The following is a 19,604-nucleotide window of genomic DNA, read 5'->3' as shown; positions in this document are numbered from 1 at the left end:
TTTCTAGCTGATCGTTTAGGCAGTGAGACATCCATTGTCTCTGCTTTTGGCTTACTATTACACATAATTTCCAATACGTAATAATCTGCAATCGTCTATCTCTGTGCGACAACAACAACAATGCTATTAATAAAGTGTTAGCAGGTGTCGCGCCGTTGCAGTCCTTTCTCCAGAGAGACGTATGATGATGCATTTCTGAAGAAGGGTCTAGGACCGAAACGTCAGCCTTCCTGCTCCTCTGATGCTGCTTGGCCTGCTGTGTTCATCCAGCTCCACACCTCTGATGGTGCATGCTGTCTGCACCACATTCCCCCCCATCCCCCGTCATGAAGGCGGAACAACGCGCCACGGGGACACTTTCGAGGAGTGGGTGCACGGCGCGTGGCTGCCTATGTTCACGTGATAGAGGGGAGGGGAATCCATGGCAATTCCTCAGCTCGAGGAGGAGTAGCCATGGAAACGGCGCGAGCGGCGATTTCCACCCGTCGGCAGCGCTGAGCACCCGAGTTTACAGAGAGGGAGCACTGACTGCCCCAAGCCAGTCCCATACATACCAACATCAGTGGCGTTTCTATCGTTTTCGAGAAAGAAATCCGTGAATTCTATATAGAATTTGAAAGTGACACAGGAAGAAACCAGTTTGGCTCGAGAATATTCCTTCATGATCGATTTTACCCGCAGCCAAAATTTACATTTTTTAAAAAAAAATTAAAAATCTGTCCACCTCGACCAATCCTGGTTCTTTTTGAAAGGACTTCTGTTCCTTAGGCCATCGCTGGTGCGAGATTTACAACAGAAACAGTAAGTAAATTGCAGGCGGTCAGTGTGATTTAAAGGGTTTTGGGTATAAAAGACCCCATTCTACTGTTCAGAGGTCGAAGCCCAGTTGTGGGCGGTGGGCGGCCGCCCGGCCGCCCAGCGATTGTCATAGTGCTTTTCATTCTCCAGTCAGGCTGCTTTGTCATTCAAGACGGTGGGCGGCACAAGCACTCGGGAGAATTGCGGCCCGATGTTTGCTCGCAGCTGAACCTTTCCCGACAGCTGTGAGCTGTACACAAGGGAGGAGTTCAAGAGAGAATGTATACAACTCCAATTAGGTGCCACCAAAGTACAAAAAAAATCACAAATAGTGCACTTCCGGAATTTTAAATTGTTAAAATGTTGCAAGCTTTTTTTAATGAATGGCGAACCCGGAGTACCACAAGAATCCCCGTGATCAGCGTGTTGCCGCGTGGGAGAATCGTAACTCTTAGAAGTAAGTGCGAAGTAACACCCAATTTGATTCAGGCGCCTGTTTTAACGACATTTTAATACAAAGTTTGATAGTATTAATAATATACACGTTGTCATCGAGAGGCTTAAATGTTTTGATATCTGGGTGCGAGTCATGCATATCTTCAAACATTTTTTTAAAATTAAATATTAAGTTGAGAGTCTGTTTAGTCCAACAGTTCAAAGTGCTAATTACTTGCCTTTTTAATGGCAACATTTAACACGCCTAAAAGAAATGTAGTAAAAAGATTCTCGTGTTTGATACTGATGTAATTTAATCCTTTTAGTTCAACTAAAGACATAATTCATTTTTGTCCGGATACCTTATCTTCTCATTGTCGTGCTTCGTAACTTTACAGATTATATGTAATGAGTAAGGATAAAATACTACATAAGTGTACTTTGTGATTGCTGAAAATGTTTGGGTCATAGTTGATCTCTAATCATTGAAACTTGAGGTAGTAATTTGAAGATTTTTACTTGCCTTCTGGGTGTGAAGCAATTTTTTTTTATATTTTTGGTCAAGCTTCCATTTCAGTTGAGATTTTTTTATGATTGATTTTTCAGTTGTATTTGAAGTGTTAAGTAGGTGCAATATTTGCTTTCTCTGTAGAACTGCCATTGAGGATGAGAACATCTTACTTGCACAAACTCAAAAGCAACACAGTGATGCAAAATATTTTAGTTGAATTCCTATGGCTACATAAATTAATGTCAAAGCTTTTTTTTAAACAATCAAAATATGCTTTATTACAATGTTGGCTGTGGTTAATTGTGAATTGTTTACCTGAAACTTCTGTCTTCAAATTGCTATGCCCTTTACAGTCCTTTGAATAATTTACTTCTCTGTTGGATTTGCCCTTTTCTGGTCTACTTTTTGTTGAAATTGGAAACAATAGTAAGTTAGCTAAATTGCACTTTTCATTGGTAGAAAAACATCCCAAAGCTACTTCAGAAACAAAATAAAATTTAGAGCATAAAGCCAAGGAATGAGAAACTGGAGTTGACTGAAAGTAGGATCAAAAAGGAGGAGCTGAAAGTGAAGAGGTAGAAGGGATTCCAAAAAGAGGACAACTAATGTTGTTCCATTTTACAAGAAGGGCAGTGCAGAGAATCCAGGGAATTACAGACCAGTAAGTCTCAAATCAGAAACTTGGAGAAAATTCTGAAGGAGCATATTAATCTCCACTTGGAGAGGCAAGGTTTGATCAGGACAGTCAGCATGGCAGATGGACGCTTACCCTGATTAAACATGGAGTTATTCACTTTGGAAGAAGTAACAAGAGAAAGGAGTACTCGATGAATGGCAGGATAGTAGGAAACTCCGAGGAACAGAGGGATCTTGGGGTTCTTGTCCATGCATCCCTAAAGTCATTAAGACAGGTTACTGTAGTTAAGGTATATGGGACAACTACCTTTATCAGTTGAGGCATAGGGAGGATATCTTGGTCCTGTACAGGACTTTGGTTAGGCCGTAACTGGAATAATGTGTGCAGTCTCCACACAAAACAAGGGATGTGATTGTACTGGAGGGGGTGTAGAGGAGATTCACCAGGTTGTTGCATGGAATGAGGCAGTTTAGATGTGAGGAGAGGCTGGATAAGCTCAGGTTGTTTTCTGCAGAACTGAGTAGGCTGAGAGGGTACCTGACTTGAGGTAAATAAGATGGGTGGAAAGCAGCTGTTCCCCCTAGTTCAAGGTGAAAGACAAATGTTTAGAGGGGATTTCAGGACATATTTTTCACCGGAGGGAAATTTGGAATGCACAGCCTGGAAGAGTAGTCAGGTGGGAAATCTCATAATCTTTACAAAGTTCTGTATGAACATTTGAAATGTCATAATATTCAAGGCTATGGACCAATTGCTGAAAAGTGAAACCAATGTGGACTTAATGTAGCTTTTTGTAGGTACAGACTCTGTGCTGAATGGCCTAGTCTGTGCTGTATTGTATGATTCTAAAGTAGATTGAAATGACAACACGTGGTCATTATTAGTGGGACAAATTGAGTTGTATGTCGTACAATAATGAGTTTCTACTGGTTGGATAGCATGTATTGAGCATCCCAAGTTGCCCTTGAAGGTAATGGTGAGCTATCTTCTTGAACGCTGGATTTCTTGTGCTGTAGGTAAATCCACATTGCCCATAGGGAAGGAATTCCTCTGACATTGTTGGAGAGAATAAACCCTGAAGCCGATGTTCGGAAAACATTCCAGTGGAGCTGTAAGGATAGGAGGTTACTGATGAAGAGGGAGCCCCTGGAGGCTTTTAAATCATACAGAATATGAATTTGAACAGCTTGCTCTTAGAAGCAACTGTAGATTGATTGGCCAAGATGAATGTGATAAGTACTTATGACTTTTTAAAGAATTTGTTCATGGGATGTAAGTGTCACTGACTAGACCAGTATTTATTGTAAACCCTTACTTGCTGTGGACAAGATGATATTCTGCTGTCTTTAGGGTGAACATAAGTGTACACAGTGGGAGTTGGGAGTTCCAGGATTGTTTGTAGCCTAGAGGGGAACTTGCAGGTGGTGGTGTTTTCATGTATTTGCTGCTCTTGACTCTCCAAGGTGGTAGAGGTTGTGGGTTTGGAAAGTATTGCTAAAATACCTGTGGTGAGTTGCTAAAGTGTTTCTTGTAAATGGGCCACACTGCTGCCATAGTGAAGGGAGTGAATATTGAAGGTGGTGGATAGGGTGTCAATCGAGCAGGCTGCTTTATGTTGGATGGTGTCAAGCTTGTTGAATGTTGGAAACTGTACCCTTCCAAACAAGTGGAGTGAGTATTCCATCACATCACACTCCTATCTTGTGCATTGTAAATGGTGGACAGGCATTGGGGAGACAGGTGAGTTACTTTCCACAGAATGCCTAGCCTCTGACCTACTCTTGTAATAGGTGTATTTATATGGCTGGTCTGATGGGGCTTACTATTCACCAGAAACTCAAAGATGTTGTTAATGTGTCTCTCAATGATGGTTAGATCCTCTCTTGTTGGAGATGGTCATTGCCTAGCACTTGCGTGGTATGGATGTTACTTGACACTTGAGCCCTAACCTGAATATTGTCCAGGTCTTGGACATGGACTGCTTCAGTATCTCAGTAGAGCTGCAAGTGCTGGAGATGGTAGAAAATGGTCTGTTTTGAATTGCAAATATCCCTGATGTTGTACTCGAATTGCACCAACTCTAAGTTATCTTGAGTAATTTCCTCAGGACTGCTTCTTAATTTCATTCCATTTTTCCCCGTTTCTCTGTCTTTGTCACATCTGTTCCAATGATGCCACCTTCCACCAGATTGCCTGTAAAACTTCCTTATTTTCCTTAGCCAAGGATTCCTTTTTCCATTATGGTTGACAAAGCCCTCAACCGTGTCAATACCATCTCTCATGCTTCCGCCCTCACCTTTTTTTTCCCCTCCCAAAACAACGATAAGGTTCCCTATGTCCTTACTTTCCACTCTACCATTCTCTGTATTCAAATGACCATTTTCTCCTGTGACAGTGCTGTGGCTTTGGGAGGTGGTTTCTTCGTGGTTTCTTTTAAGGGAGGGATTGAACAAGAGGCGCTAAGCAGTCTGTGAATCAATGGACAGCTTGGAAGGCCTTGAGGTGTTTTTTGGATTTGGAGAAGTGGAGGCAGCCTGGATGGGTGTGGCTGGCTGTTTCCAATGGGATTTCTGGTTTTTGTTTTTTAGCTTTTGGGTTCAGCAGGTGCTGTTGTGTGCTTGAAGAGGAAACTATTTTTCCCTCTTGATTTACAGCTAGAAGCTGAGGGTTCTCTTTCTAAGCTGTAGGATTGCATGTGACACACAATCTGTTTCTGAATTTGCCTTTTTGCCAAGGTGTTTGTTTATGGGATGTTATTATATTGGAACAGTTAATTAGTAATTGTTATGGTATCTATTATTCTGTAAGTGTGTGTATGGAATGAGCTGCCACAGGAAGTGGTAGAGGCTGGTACAATTTCAACATTTACAAGGCATCTGGATGGGTATATGAATAGGAAGGGTTTGGAGGGATATGGGCCAAATGCTGGCAAATGGGGCTAGATTTATTTAGGATACATGATCGGCACGGATGATTTGGACTGAAGGGTCTGTTTCTGTGCTGTACATCTCAGACTCTATGACTTTTAAGATTTCCAATAGAGTTAAGTTATTCTAAGTGCTTTCTTTTGTTTATACTTTAACTGTAGTGTTTAAATAAATTGTTTTGCTTATTGTTGAGTAATTTTACCAATCAAATTATTTCTGGAACACTGCACGTTTCCTTTGCCTTTTAAAAGAAGAAAAAGGTAGGGTCAAGGCTACCTTCTTAAAATATTTTTGAGGGGTCTGGTCTGGTCCATAACTCCATCATCTCCAGCAGGAGACTTATCTACCAGCAAACGTGTCTCTCCCACCACCACCAAGCCCCCGCCCACCCCAACTCCTCCACTGTCAGCTTTTCACAGAGACCGTTCCTTCCGTGATCCCTGGTCTACTCTTCCATCAATCTCAACAGTGCGTCACTTCCCCACAGAATTGCAGAAGGTGTAACACTTGCCTATTCACCACCTCTATTCTCACCATCCACACCCCAGACATACCTTCCAGATGAAACTGTTTCAGTTGTACCTTCAATCTATTTTACTGTGCTCACTGCTCACAAGGAGTTCTTCATCACAGTAGTGATAACAAATGGAGACCGCGTAGCTGCTTTGTGGAAAATCTCCACTTTGTTCTTTAGAATGACCCTGACCTTCCGGTCACTTGTCGTTTTAATAAACCACCTTGCTCCCATGCTAACATTTCCATCCTTGGCCTGCTACAGTGTTTTCAATAAAGCTCAACACAAACTGGAGGAACAATTCCTCATTTTACACTACGTCACTTTACAGTCTTTGGGACTTGGTATTTACTTCCACAACTTCAAAGACTAAGCTCTGATCTCAACTTTTCTTACATCCTCCACTCTTCCCCTGCTGTATCTTGTTGGTTTTTCTCTCAGCAGCACAAGCACATTTTGTTTTTTTTCTTCCACAGTTAACATTTGTCACCGCCTTACACTTCTTTTTTTGCTTGGGCACTCTCACCATGTGTTCCACTATGTTCTTCCTCCCCACCCCCACCCCCCATGTCACTAGCATCTTTTTAAGAAAAAACATAATTTTCCAGCTTCTGAAGAATGGTCCTATTTGGCTCAAAAGTTTAACTCTATTTCTGTCTCCACAGATGCTGCCAAACCTGCTGTGTTTCTGCAGCACATTGTGTTTCTGTTTAACTGTTTCCTATATACTTGTTCACAAGATGTTGTGGCCTGACTTGACAGCAAGTTCATTTCTGCTAAACTGCTAAATCTTTCACTTTGTTTTTTCTAATAGTTTGAGACATAGGTTCTCATTATTTGTGATTGTCGTAGGGAGTTTATTGAGCAACATTGGATCCTCTAGAAGTTTCAGAATAGCACGAGTGTCTTGATCATTTTCTTACCTGCTATTTTTAACTGGAGAAGGATCTATTTCCAGTATGTCTGCCAGTCGTAGTGTGAGAAAAGTCTTCAAAAATGAGATTCAAAAAAACAGGTTAGTGTTGTTTAGTAGAGAGCAGAGCTTTAGAAGAAGTGATTAGATATTGTGCACTGATTAGTCAGACTTGCCAAAAGCAAGCATCAGGGGCAGAAATACTGTTGGCTACAATTCGAATCCAACAGCCGTTCTTAACTTCCTATACCAGTTTGCTAAGCATACGACTGTATCCTCGCACGCACAAAGTCATGCATTATCTACTTTGGTTTCAGCACAAAAATAGACACAAGAATTTTTAAAAATAATTTTCCATGTGTAATAAATTCAGGGAGATGCATACTTTGTTCTTATTTTCTTCAGAAACTGAAGTGGCATGGAAATTTCAGTGTATAAGAAAACAAAATAGGCCAAAAATAGACTATAGTGTGTTACTCTGGATCTTCTACAAATCTTACTTCTATAAGAATAGAAAGTAAATGTTACTCTGTATATCGCTAGGTACTTGCACATGCAGAAAGAATATTTTGAAGCTTATTGCTTAACATAAGAGTTTTCATGGTTACAATAATTGGATTCTGAAATCTTTAAACCACGAATGAAACTGAACAACATAGTCATTAGAATTATTGAGTTATATATATTAGCAGATAGTTTTAAAAAAAAATCCTGCTTTTTCAAATCTTGCATTAGTGGTTTGGAAAATTGGCCTTTCACTTCCAGACCTAGGCCAAATTCTTGTAGACTACGTAAGTAAAGGCATACTTTTCTCTGCTGATTGTAAAAAGATAAGTTTTTGGTTAATATTATTTACAGTTGTCTGCAAACTGAACAACATAACCTGTAAATGTGTTGTTTATACTGGTCTATTAGATTTGGTAATTGAAGGTGATGCTCATTGTTACCATATAAACTTTTTGTGTTATGTGAAAATTGCTTGATTTAGTCATGCAATTTTACCAGACTGATCCCCTCATTTCTAGAGGAGTGCGAAGTCATAGAAAATATATGAAAATTTAGATTTCTACTCTTGTTTCTATGTAGGATTGTGACTCAATTTCCTCCCTCAAAGTGCATTATAGGTATCCTTTTCCCTTTTTGCGTGTCATTATCTATCTTTTCTGTCAGCCTCATCTCTCGTAGCTTTTATATTGATGGTAGAGTTTTCTCCCAGTTGTGCAATGTCTTTTGAGCACCCTTTCAGATCTCTGCTGTGTCGTGCTGTTCTGGGATGGTTTATGCATTTGGCAGTCTGCCAAGGCTTCAGTCACATTCTTCCTGTTTTCTGAAAATTCGTCCTTTTGGGTCTCGGCACTGGACTCAGATGTTACTATCATCCCTGTTCAATGAATATTCATTGATTCAAAATGACATAAAAAGTTGCATTTTCCTATCCTGCTATGTCCGTATCCAACTGTCATGTAGCGTAAGAGCCTTGCTGAGGTGCCCTTTGGGCCAAGGAGGCATACTATGGAGTATGGGAGAATCTGCTGTTGCAGCCACTGCACAGAATTTGAAAGTGTGTTTTTTTTTTATTTTTTTTTTTTTTTTTTTTTTTTTTTATTCATTCATGGGATGAGGGTTGCACTGGCTAGGCTGGTATTTATTGACTGTCTCTAATTGCCCAGAGGGCAGTTGAGAGTCAACTGCATTGCATGTGGATCTGGAGTCACATGTAGACCAGACCAGATAAATATTACAGTTTCCTTCCCTAAAGGACATTAGTGAACTGGATGGGTTTTTTCCGGCAATTGGCAATGGGTCCATAGTCTGCATTGGACTCCTAATTCCAGATTTTTATTGAATTCAAATCCTACCATCTGCCTTGGCAGGATTTGAACTTGGGTCCCCAAAATATTACCTGGATCTCTGGATTAACAGTCCTGCAATAATGTCTCTAGGCCATCACTTCCCCATGGATTGGGATAGCTGTTTCCTTTGTAATGATACTATGGCTTTAAGAGGTGTATTTTGTTCTTTTCTTTTTAATGAAGAAAGGCTAAGACAGAAGTATGAATCAGTCTGCTCAAATCCAATAGATTAAACAGCTTGTAACACCTTGGATAATTTCAAAAAGTTGGAACAATAGAAGCAGTCTAAATGAGTGGGGTCATGCTCCCACAGAACCAGGATTTTTAGTGTTAACTTTCTGTGGTTATGGAGATCTTGAAGCTGGATGTGGAAGCGCTTATTCCTTTCTCTGTTACAGCTAAAAGTTAAGGTTCTCCTCTGGCTAGAATTGCATGTGAGACAATCTGTTTTACTGAATTTGCCTTTGCCAAAGGTGTGTTTATGGGATGTTACTATATTGGAGTAGTTAATTTGTTAATATATATTAAGCATCTCTGTAGAATTATAGTTAAGCCAATTTTTAAAATTTTTGTCTATATTTTAACTATAGTAGAAAAATAATATTTTGCCTAATGTCGAGTTGTTTGACCAATTGACTTGCATCTGGAACACACTGCCTTACATTTACCTTTTTCAAAATAAGAAAACATTGGGTCTTGACTACCATCTTAATATATTTTAAGGGGGTTTAGTGTGGTGCTTAACATCATCGTGTGTCCGTTAACAAAAAATCTGCATTCCAACTATCTTCTGTCATCTGCAATACTTCTCAGAAAGAACTCCCAAATTGCTACGAGACTTCCTGTGCGCACATTAATCTTTGCTCCTCGGGTTCTGTGTCTCTCAGATGGAAGTTTGTTTTGACAGGATGCGTCCTTGAAATGGTGAAATACTTTCCCCCGGTGGATTTGCTTGGTGTCATGCCTGGAACAAGAGATTTTAGTGGCTATGATGCCGTCTTCTGGTCACGGCTAAGTTAACAAGTGTGTTGAAGTCTCTTTGGTGAACAAACTCTACCAACTCTATAAACTGCTTATGAATCTTGATCCCCACTAAGTGTTTGTTCTGCTTTCATGGCTGTCACTGCCTACACTGATTTCATCAGTTTAAGGTGCTCTGTGGACTGAGGACCTTTTTAATAGGGCCTTATCACTCAATCTCATGACAGTTTGCTCTCTCATTAGTTCTTTACTCAACAGTGTTGTTGCAATTTCTATGAGTCATAACTTGCTCGTGAATAAGTCATTTGGATCCTGGATGCATCCACTAACTTAACCCAGGTCAGCTACTGCATTCTATCTAATATCAAGTACTCATCAAGTACCTGGTCAAATGTTGCTGAAACCTTAGTGATTGTTTCTCTTGTCATTGTCAGTACGTTCTCCCATTGACTGTATGATCATTCTGATCTATTTTCTTCTAATTTGTGTAAGGTTCATGAGAAGACTTTCGTACCAGTTGCATGATTTTGCATCCTGATCAGGGTTCTGCACATGGTAGAGCATGTCATGTAGTAGAAGGGTCTTCTCCATCATGAGGTAACTTCACAATGTATTGAACTGAGTTGGGTTAACAGGCTCAATAATCTTCTCTCTGTTGTTGAGTCAGAAGCGATGATGTTCGCTTTGCAATGTTCAGCACCGTTCGTGAATCCTTCTGCATTGAAGCAGTCCATGTTCAAATGCAACAAAACCTAGAAAATATCCAGGCTTGCACTGACAAACCAGTTGAACCATCACACCTTGATATTCAATGGCATTACCATCACTAAATCCCCCACTATCGACATCCTGTGGGTTACCATTGACCAGAAACTGGACTTGCCATATAAATATAGTGCCTACAGGCCTGAGGTGAAACTAGTGGGCTGCCTGTGCATGTTTCTTCCTCCGTCTGTGTGTGTGCCTGCAGACATCACTCCATCTCTTGGAAAGGACGGGACAGATGGAGAGAGGTTGAGGCCCCTTTTTCTCCCCCACCCCTTTTTTTGTTTTGCCATTCGTCATTGCACTGTTGCTACTCAGGATTGAGTCCAGGTCTATATGCATTTCTAGGAGCTACTGAATGTTATGTTGGACCTAGCTTTCTATGGTGACCACAACCAATCTATGGAGATGGCAACACAAAGCATGAGACTGGCCAACGCATACTGATACAAACTTACAAATTAAGAGCAGGTGTAGGCCAATCACCCCCTTAAGCCTGCTCCACAGCTCAGTAAGATCATTGTCACCTCAAATCCATGTTCCTGCCTACTCCTGAAACCTTTCAACCCCTTAACAAAGAATTTGTCTACCTCTACCTTACAAATATTCAAGGTCTCTGGTTTCAACACTTTTTTTCATGGAGAGAGTTCCAAAGATTTATGACCTTTGAAGATTTTTGCCTCATGTCTCTTTTATTTTCCTTTTATTCATTCATTCATTCATTCATGGGATGAGGGTGTTGCTGGCTAGGCCAGCATTTATTGCCCAGAGAGCAGTTATGAGTCAGCCACGTTGCTGTGGGTCTGGAGGCTAGACCAGGTAGGGATGGCTGTTTTCTTCCCTAAACTGCATTAGTGAACCAGATGGGTTTTTCCCGACAACCGACAATGGATTCGTGATCATCATTCCAGATATTTATTGAATTCAAATTCTACCATCTGTCGTGGTGGAATTTAAACCCAGGTCCCCAGAACGTTACCTGGGTCTTTGGATTAAAAGTCCAGCGATAATACCACTAGGCCTGCCTGTGACTCCTGATTTTTAAACAGTGCTTAGTTCTAGATCCCCTTTTTTAAGAGGAAGCACCTCTCTACATCTACCCTTTGGGATTTTGTTTTAATCAAGTTGCCGTTTGCTCTTCTAAACTCCAGTGAATACAAACCTAATCTGTACAGCCTTTCTTCATAACAGAACCCACTTTACCGCATTAGTCTAGAAAATTTAGTCGGCTCCAGCACAGTTACATCCTTCGTTTAAATAAGGTGATGCAGTACTATGCACTACTACGGAGATGGTCTACCCAGTGCCCTGTATTGAAGCAAAACTTCCTTACTTTTGTGTTATTATGGGACATTGGGAAAGTGTGTTGATTTACTTGTCTGATGGAATGAAGTTCACAGAAGACATGGGCCAAGTTCCAGTACTTAACAAGAATTACTATTTATCACATGAGTAAATGTCATCAAGTAAACAGCTAGGAACTGCAACATAGCTCTACTGGATAAAACTCTAATTCGTACACGTATGTACAGAGTCAGATGTGGCCAGACAAAAATATTGGTTAATGTCGAGGCGGGGGCAGGGGGGCGAAAGAACTGGGAACTGCAGTTCAATAGCAGCAGTCACAAGAATCGCTTTTGGAAATCTTTTGGCATGTCAGAACATTGTCTTCTGACTTTGTTTTTGAGACATTTTTCGCATCAAAGAAAGCACAGGCAATTGGCAAAATCTCTTTGTTACTGCTTAAAGGCCACAGCTTACAGTAACCAGTGGGAGAAAATAATTGGCTTTCTTCAGATTTCTGGTATTTTTACTGTACATAGAGAGAGAGAGACACCAACTCGTCTTCCAGAGATGTGAATGTTTCTCCTTTACATTTACACCCAGAAGCTGTTCAGCTACCCAAAAACCATTCAATCCTTTGGCTTTCATAATAGGTCACTATTGCACAAACCTATCAGCTTTTGCCAGTCAAATTTCATTTTGCATACACATGTTCTGACATTGTGCTGTCTGTTTACACCTTCACTCCCTGCAAAACAAAGGAGTAAACCCAACTTGCATCTGGTTTCCGTAACTTGTTTTTAAGAAGCAGCAATTCCTTCCACAGTCCTTGGTTTTAAATTTGAATCCACAATCAACAAGAAATGTCTTTACAATATTGAATTCCCCTCGTGTAAATTCTAACATTCTATTAGCTTTCCTATTACTTTCAGTACCTACATAGTAACCTTTTACTGTTCATGCACAAGGATGTAGAGATGCCTCTGCAACTCGGAGCTCAGCAATTTCTGATCATTTAGACGATTTCTTTGTCCATTTTGACAAAAATAAAAACAGTCACATTTTCCCACATTATACTTCATTTGTCATATTGCCATCTCATTTAACCTATCTTTTTTTTTAAACATCCCTGTGTCCATATCACAGCATTCTTTTCCCACCCATGTTTGTATCATCAGCAAATTTGGCAACCATACCTTTGGTCCCTTCATCCTTATCATTTCTACAAATTATAAACTGTTGAGGTCCCAGCACCAATCCCTGTGACATGTTATTTGTCATATCTTGACACAGTAAGTAAGACCCATCATCACTTGCTCTTTGCTTTCTGTTAGCAAGCCAATGTGGGGGCTACCCTGTACACACTGAGCTTTTGTTTTCCACAATTACCTTTTGATATCGTATCCTGTTAAATACCTTCTGAAAATCCTAAGTACAGCACATCAACCGGTTCCTCTTTATCCACAGCATCCATACCTCTTCGATGACTGACTGATTAGTCAAACATGATTTACCTTCCATGACACCATGTTGTCTCTGCCTGATTATCTTGAACCTATCCAAGTGCTGTTATCACTTCTTTTAGTAATAACTTCACCGATCAAAAGAAAAAGTTAGAAGAAAAACTTACACGCAGTTTCCTACTTTCTCCCCCTCTGTGTCTCCCTTTTTGAATGCAGGAGTTGCATTTGATATCTTCCAATCTAATTGCACTTTCTCTGAATCAAGTGAGTTTTAGAAAATTAAAGCCAATGTGTAAACTACCTCACTAGCCACTTCTTTTAAGACCCTAGGATGAAGTCCATCAGGTCCTAGGCAATTGTCAGCCCATAGCTCAAACAATGAAGTTTTTAATACCACTTTTCTAGTGTGTGTTTGGTTTTTTTTCCCTGAGTTCCTCCCTCCCTTACATTCTCTGTTTTATTGCTGCCTTTGGAATGTTGTATACTCTATAGTGAAACAGGTGCAAAATACTTGTCTAATTTCTGCCATTTCTTATTTCCTATTAATTCTACGGATTCACTTTTTGATAGGACCAATGCTCACTTTACTAACTTTTTTTTTCTTTAAATATTTATAGAAACTCATTCATGTCTGTTTTTATATTTCTAGCCAGCTGTCTCTCCTAATCCAATTTTTCCCTTTTTACTAATTTTTGGTCAATATTTGCTTTTCATGTTCATTGAATCTTCTGAACTGCCACCTGTTTTGCTCAATTATGTGTTTTCTTTAAGTTTGATGTTATCGTTAAGATTTCTAGTCCACCACAAGTAGTGGATCCTTCCCTGGGGATTTTTCTTGTTGGACTATTATCAATTCTGAAATATCCCCTTTAAATATTTGCTACTGAATCTTTATTGATTTATCATTTAACAACCTAATTTTCCAATTTACTTTAGCCAGCTCTGCTTTTATGCCATCCTATTTGCCCTTATTTACACTTAAAATGATTAGTGTCAGACCCACTCTCCTCTTCCTGAAACTGAATGTAAAATTCAATTGTGTTGTGGTTTCTGCTACCTAGTTTCACAATGAGATTCATTATTATAATGTTGGTGCAGTCCTCCAACTTGCAACCCAGTTTGCCCAGCAGACAATCTTGGCTGTTGTTCCTACACCAGTCTATGCATTTATGTAATGTTATTAATGATGCCAGTCAGTGTTGTCGCTGCCCTCTGAGGGACACATGTCTTCACTCACTCTGTGGGCATCTTGCTGAGGTCCTCCTTCTGCTGGTGGTGACTGCACTGATGCAAATCTTCATCCCAATCGGCATCGTCGCCGCCCTCTGCCAGAGGAGAGGTATATTACACTTCTACTCAGAGGCAAACCAAAAAAGACACTGGAGCAAGTTGGTTACTTGTGCCAACAGATGATGTACTCTAACCCCTCTGGAAGGCAATGAAGAAGGAAAAAAATGAATTGGAGGTCTAGACAGCAGTTATAAACTTGTCCCATTATGTAGAGTTGGATTCAAAGTGACTTGGTAAGTGAAAATGTTTTAGTTGTAATTGTGCAGCATATCCCTATACAAAAGGAATCACTTTTATCTTGGGGAATAATCTGACTCGTTCAGAAATATTAGCCTCACTAGTGGTGTTGGAACAAGCAATGGAAGTGATAGAAATAGATGTTGCAGAAGGATTTTTTTTCTTCGACTGTTCTGCGATTAGAATCGTAGAATCCACACATTGTGGAAACAGGCCCTTCAGCCCAACAAGTCCACACCGACCCATCCCGTCCAGACCCACCTAATCTACACATCCCTGAACACTACGGGCAATTTAGCATGGCCGATCCAGCTAGCCTGCACATCTTTGGACTGTGGGAGGAAACGAGCACCCAGAGAAAACCCACACAGACAAGGGGAGAATGTGCAAACTTCTCACAGACGTTCCCCGAGGGTGGAATCGAACCCGGGTCCCTGGCGCTGTGAGGCAGCAGTGCAAACTGTGTCTTAGGTCCATTTAGTTAGATAGGAAGAAGAAGAAAATCTATATAATCAAAGAGATGATGTGAAAGTTCAGTAATTGAGCATGGTTTTCAGGAACTCAAGTAAAATGGACCATTTCAAAGTAAATGAGGCTGGTGTGTTTAAACATCTCCTTTTAATAGCAAGTGGTTTCTGAGTTGAGAGAGCTATATCAAATAGCCTACTCAAACCGAAATAGAGCCATACCTGATCTTTATTATTTAAAAGACAAAGTGTTAATGAGGAAGTGGAGACTGCTCCAAATACTAATTGATGAGGAATGGGCAGTAACTGACAGTACTGATATTCAGTAATTGATCTCTGCTTTTTACAACACTTAGGTCAACCAAACTAGATTTCACTCTGGGAGCTGGCTGTCCAGTAATATTAGCAGGAATCATAACAAAAGATACTGAACGATATTTCTGTCCTCTACTAACTGTTCAATTAATTCATGTTTACTGATTGTAATCTGAATAAGCAAGGATTCAATCTTCATACTTGTTTATTGGAGGCATAAACAATGATACATATACTAAAGTGTAATTTTTTTCTAAAAATTACCCTGCTTTGTTGCAATAAATGTAGTATGTAGTGTGTGTGTGTTTATCTATCTGTATAATATATAACATTTAGGTGATCAATTTCAGTCACAAAGCAAAGCTCATTGAAAACATTGAGTATCACAATTTAGTGACTTTTTTCTTTTGCATCATAAACACACATGCTGAATGGATGGGTGTACTAAACAGTAAATCTTTGTATCAAAGAATGAGGAGGCTTGTTGTCATCAAAAATATCTTAGAGCCTTTGTATTTTAAATAACCATTCTCTGTACCAAGAATACTAAAAAGGCTATAGTGATAAGGTTTATTCTTAGTTTTCTTCTTGTGATGTGTCCAACCTTGAACAAATAGCTGGAGTATTCCATGAAGAAATACTGTTTTTCTTAAATCCTGTTTTATCGTGTAAGTATGTGATTTTACTTTTCTGTTAGTTGAAGCATAATTAACACCTTCTGAATGGCTTTGACATTATGATGAAATCATTGAGCAATGTTATGAAATTTATGTTGGAGAAGAAAAATGTCCCATCACACTTTTCTATGATTTTCCTCCCAAACAAAGTCACTCTTGGGCAGGAGGTGGCGTGCTGGTAATATCACTAGCAACATGGGTTCAAATGCCCACCATAGTGTCTTGTGAATTTATATTTAATACAATGTGGAGCAGGAGGAACATAGCGGACCAGGCAGCATCAGAGGAGCAGGAAAGCGGACGTTTCGGGTCTGGACCCTTCTGAAGAGTTCCTGAAAATCATTGCAACCATGTAACCATTATTATTTGTCTTGAAAACACATCTGGTCCATTAATGCCCTTTAGGGAAGGAAATCTTCCATCTTTACCTGATCCAGCCTATATGGGATATTAGACCTACATAGTTGACTCTATTAGGCTTTCTAGACCATTTCAGAGAGAAAATCCCTTCAAGGGCATGCCAGCTTTGCCAATGATGCTGAAACCCCACAGAAGAATTTAAAAATACTACAAGTTCAATCTAGATATGCTCACTGGTTCAGCCTCCTAGAATGGTGCTTTATTTTTATCTTATTAAGTTGGAAAATATTTCTTGAATTAAATGCTACTGAAGGTTCACAGTGAGAATATTTAAATATTTTAAGTCAAAAGCTATCAATGCTCCAGGGAACAATGAACATTTGTTAAAGATAAATAAGTGAACTAGCACAACCTAAGCTTGTAACTAAGTACAAGTGTAATTTTTGTCAGTTGTTTGACTCCAGTGGTTTAGTAACCAAGACAGCTGGAAGACCTAGCACATTGAAACATATTTCACCATGTGAGGGGAATATGGTGCAAGGAAACATCTTCTGTTAGAGTCAGCAAAGCTAGGTCATGAAATCTATTTAAGGCTGAGCGGAAGGTTTTTAAGCAATGAGGGAATCAAGGGTTATGGGGTAGGGGTAAAGGCAAAGTGGAGTTGACAATTGTCAGATCAACCATGATCTCATTGACTGACCAACAGAGCAGTCTTGATGGGCTGAAAGACCTACTTCTGCACTTGTTTTATAGACACATGTTGAAGGATAAATCAATAGGATAGCTGTAATTGTACAGGCAACTGATAAAGATTGTTAGTGTTTTTTTAAGATTAAATTAAGAGTGTTTGGGATTTGAAAAGAAAAATCTTTTTTGGAAATTAATGTCCACAGCAAAAAGCATACTTTTACGCTGAAGTGAATTAAAATATGTCTTGAAGCAGCACTGATATCCAAGAAAATATTTCAATTGCAAATTTTATAAAATCTGAACTTGACTTTTATATTTATTGATCATCCCCAATTACCTAGAGGGCCATTAAGAGTCAACTATACAGTTGTGGGTCTGGAGTCACATGTAGGCCAGACCAGGTAAGGATGGCAGTTTCCCTTCCCTAAAGGACACTAGTGAACTAGATGGGCTCTTTTATTTTATTACAATCGACAATGGTTTCATGGTCATCACTGGATGAATAATTCCAGATTTTTATTGAATTCAAATTCCACTGTCTGCAGGTGCTGCCAAGAACAGCAAAGGTATAGACGTTGATGGAGTTCTGGGCATCTAAGATCAGAGAGAACCATGAGCGTTTTGGGGATGTCATTTGTACAGTAAATTTGTATCAAACTTTAGTGCTTTAGCTGCTCCACTGAAGGACTTGTTATAGATGGAAACAAAAATAGTGTGGTCAGGAAAATGTCAATCTTCTGAGAGTCTGAAGGCCATCTTAATCATTGAACTGTTGCAGGATGCTCCTAATTGACCTGTCTTGAACCTCCCACGTAAATGCAACAGTCAAGAAGGTACAATGATGCCTCTTCTTCCTTAGGTGACTCAGGAAATTTGGCATTTCCATAAGGTCCCTCATCAGCTTCTACAGATGCACCATTGAAAGCATACTGTCCGGGTGCATAACAGCTTGGTATGGCAACTGCTCTGCCCTGGACCATAAACTACAGAAGGTGGTGTGCACAGCCCAGACCACCATGGAAGCCAATCTTCCATCCACGGACTCTCTGTACACGGCTCACTGCCAGGGAAAGGCGGCCAATGTCATCAAAGACCCATCTCAACCTGGTAATGATCTCCTACAACTTCTTCTGTCAGACAGAAGATATAGAAGCCTGAATACATGCATGAGCAGGTTCAGGAACAGCTTCTTTCCAGCCGTTATCAGACTGTTGAATGGTCTCTAGCCTCAAATGATGTAACCTGTATGCCTTTAAGTCTTTTTGATCTGAACATTCTTTGCTTGCTATGATCTGTCTATGCTGCTCGTAAACAAAGCTTTTCACTATATTTCAGTACACGTGACGATAAAATTCTCCCCTTTTTTTTCCCTCCTCCCTCCACCCCGTAGTGATTGATGCCAGTGACCTGGAGTGTGGATGTAATCCTTCAAAAAGATGGGTCAGGCATCACAGAATGATACCTTTCTAAAATGTTAAATTGACATCAAAAGAGTGATTCCATTATGGAGAAGAAAACCTTAGAAGTAGTACTGGCTCTTAGATGCTTTGAAATATTCTACCACAGATGTAGGGAGAAATTGATTATATACAGATCATAACCCCTACCTTCTGTGACACAATTCAAAAGCCAAAATGTCAGATTATTTCAATGGTGTTTGCAAATATAGCTCCATAATTTAAAGACGGTTATCCACATTGCAGTGCTAAAACTTAACTTTTTTTGTTTTGAATTACCTGAGTATCAATACAGAAAAAAGGTAACTGTAATAGTTAGACTTGGAGTAAATGATGTGTAGGTGTTTCCGTTGCATGTTGATGTGTTGTAATAAAATATTTCATTTCTCCCGAGGGTAGACCTTTAAGAGGAGATGTGATCCATTTATCAGTGTTTTAGAAGATTATTCAGAGATACATCTTGCACTTTTAAACAAAAGACACGTTGAAGGAGAGAGACTCTAATGGAGCAGACTATATCAAGCAACTTCTCCTGTTGAGCAGCAGGCGGTGTGCCATTGTGCTCAAGCCTGAAGATACTGTTCAACATTTAAAGTCCTTCTGCTATTGGACAACATTTATGAAATAGTCTGGACTGTGCTGAGAACCACAATGGAAACCAATTTAAGATAATCAGACGAGCACAAATTATCATATTTGTGCTGTCTATAAGTTAGACATCTGAACACATGGGGACCTGGTTTTATGTAGGCAATGGGGATTTGTACGTTCATTGCACCATTCTCATTGGAGGGGAAAAGGGATTCTGGGGACTGCTAATCTCTGCTTTTGCATGGCAACATGTTCACCAATAAGACTCTACTTGTCCGGTGTGATTAAATGTTAATTGTTACTGCTACATCTCTATGCCTTCAATGGTGCAAATGCTCAACATCCTCTTTTCAAACTCTGTAAATTATTATTTTTCTGAAGTCAATTTTTTGTGTGCTAGTCCTGTTGAGTGTGAGACAAACATCTTTGATTTTTTTTT

General features: G+C 39.7%; 1 protein-coding gene across 2 annotated transcripts in view; it reads left to right on the top strand.

Annotated features, from left to right (window-relative positions):
• Positions 1-435: 435 nt before the first annotated feature.
• Positions 436-19,604, top strand: part of mapre2 (microtubule-associated protein, RP/EB family, member 2) — an 87,359-nt gene continuing 68,190 nt past the window's right edge. Inside the window, exon 1 of one of the 2 annotated variants that reach the window (XM_020531140.2) lies at positions 436-801. The gene's annotated coding sequence lies outside the window, so the exon portion shown is untranslated. Of the gene's footprint in view, positions 802-911; positions 1,256-19,604 lie in introns of those variants that run through there. The other variant, XM_048595455.1, reaches the window with a different exon arrangement.

This window comes from Rhincodon typus, chromosome 4, assembly GCF_021869965.1.
Source record: "Rhincodon typus isolate 14 chromosome 4, sRhiTyp1.1, whole genome shotgun sequence".
Lineage (NCBI taxonomy): Eukaryota > Metazoa > Chordata > Chondrichthyes > Orectolobiformes > Rhincodontidae > Rhincodon > Rhincodon typus.
The sequence above is the reverse complement of the archived record's forward strand: the minus strand, read 5'-3'. Positions and strand labels throughout refer to the sequence as shown.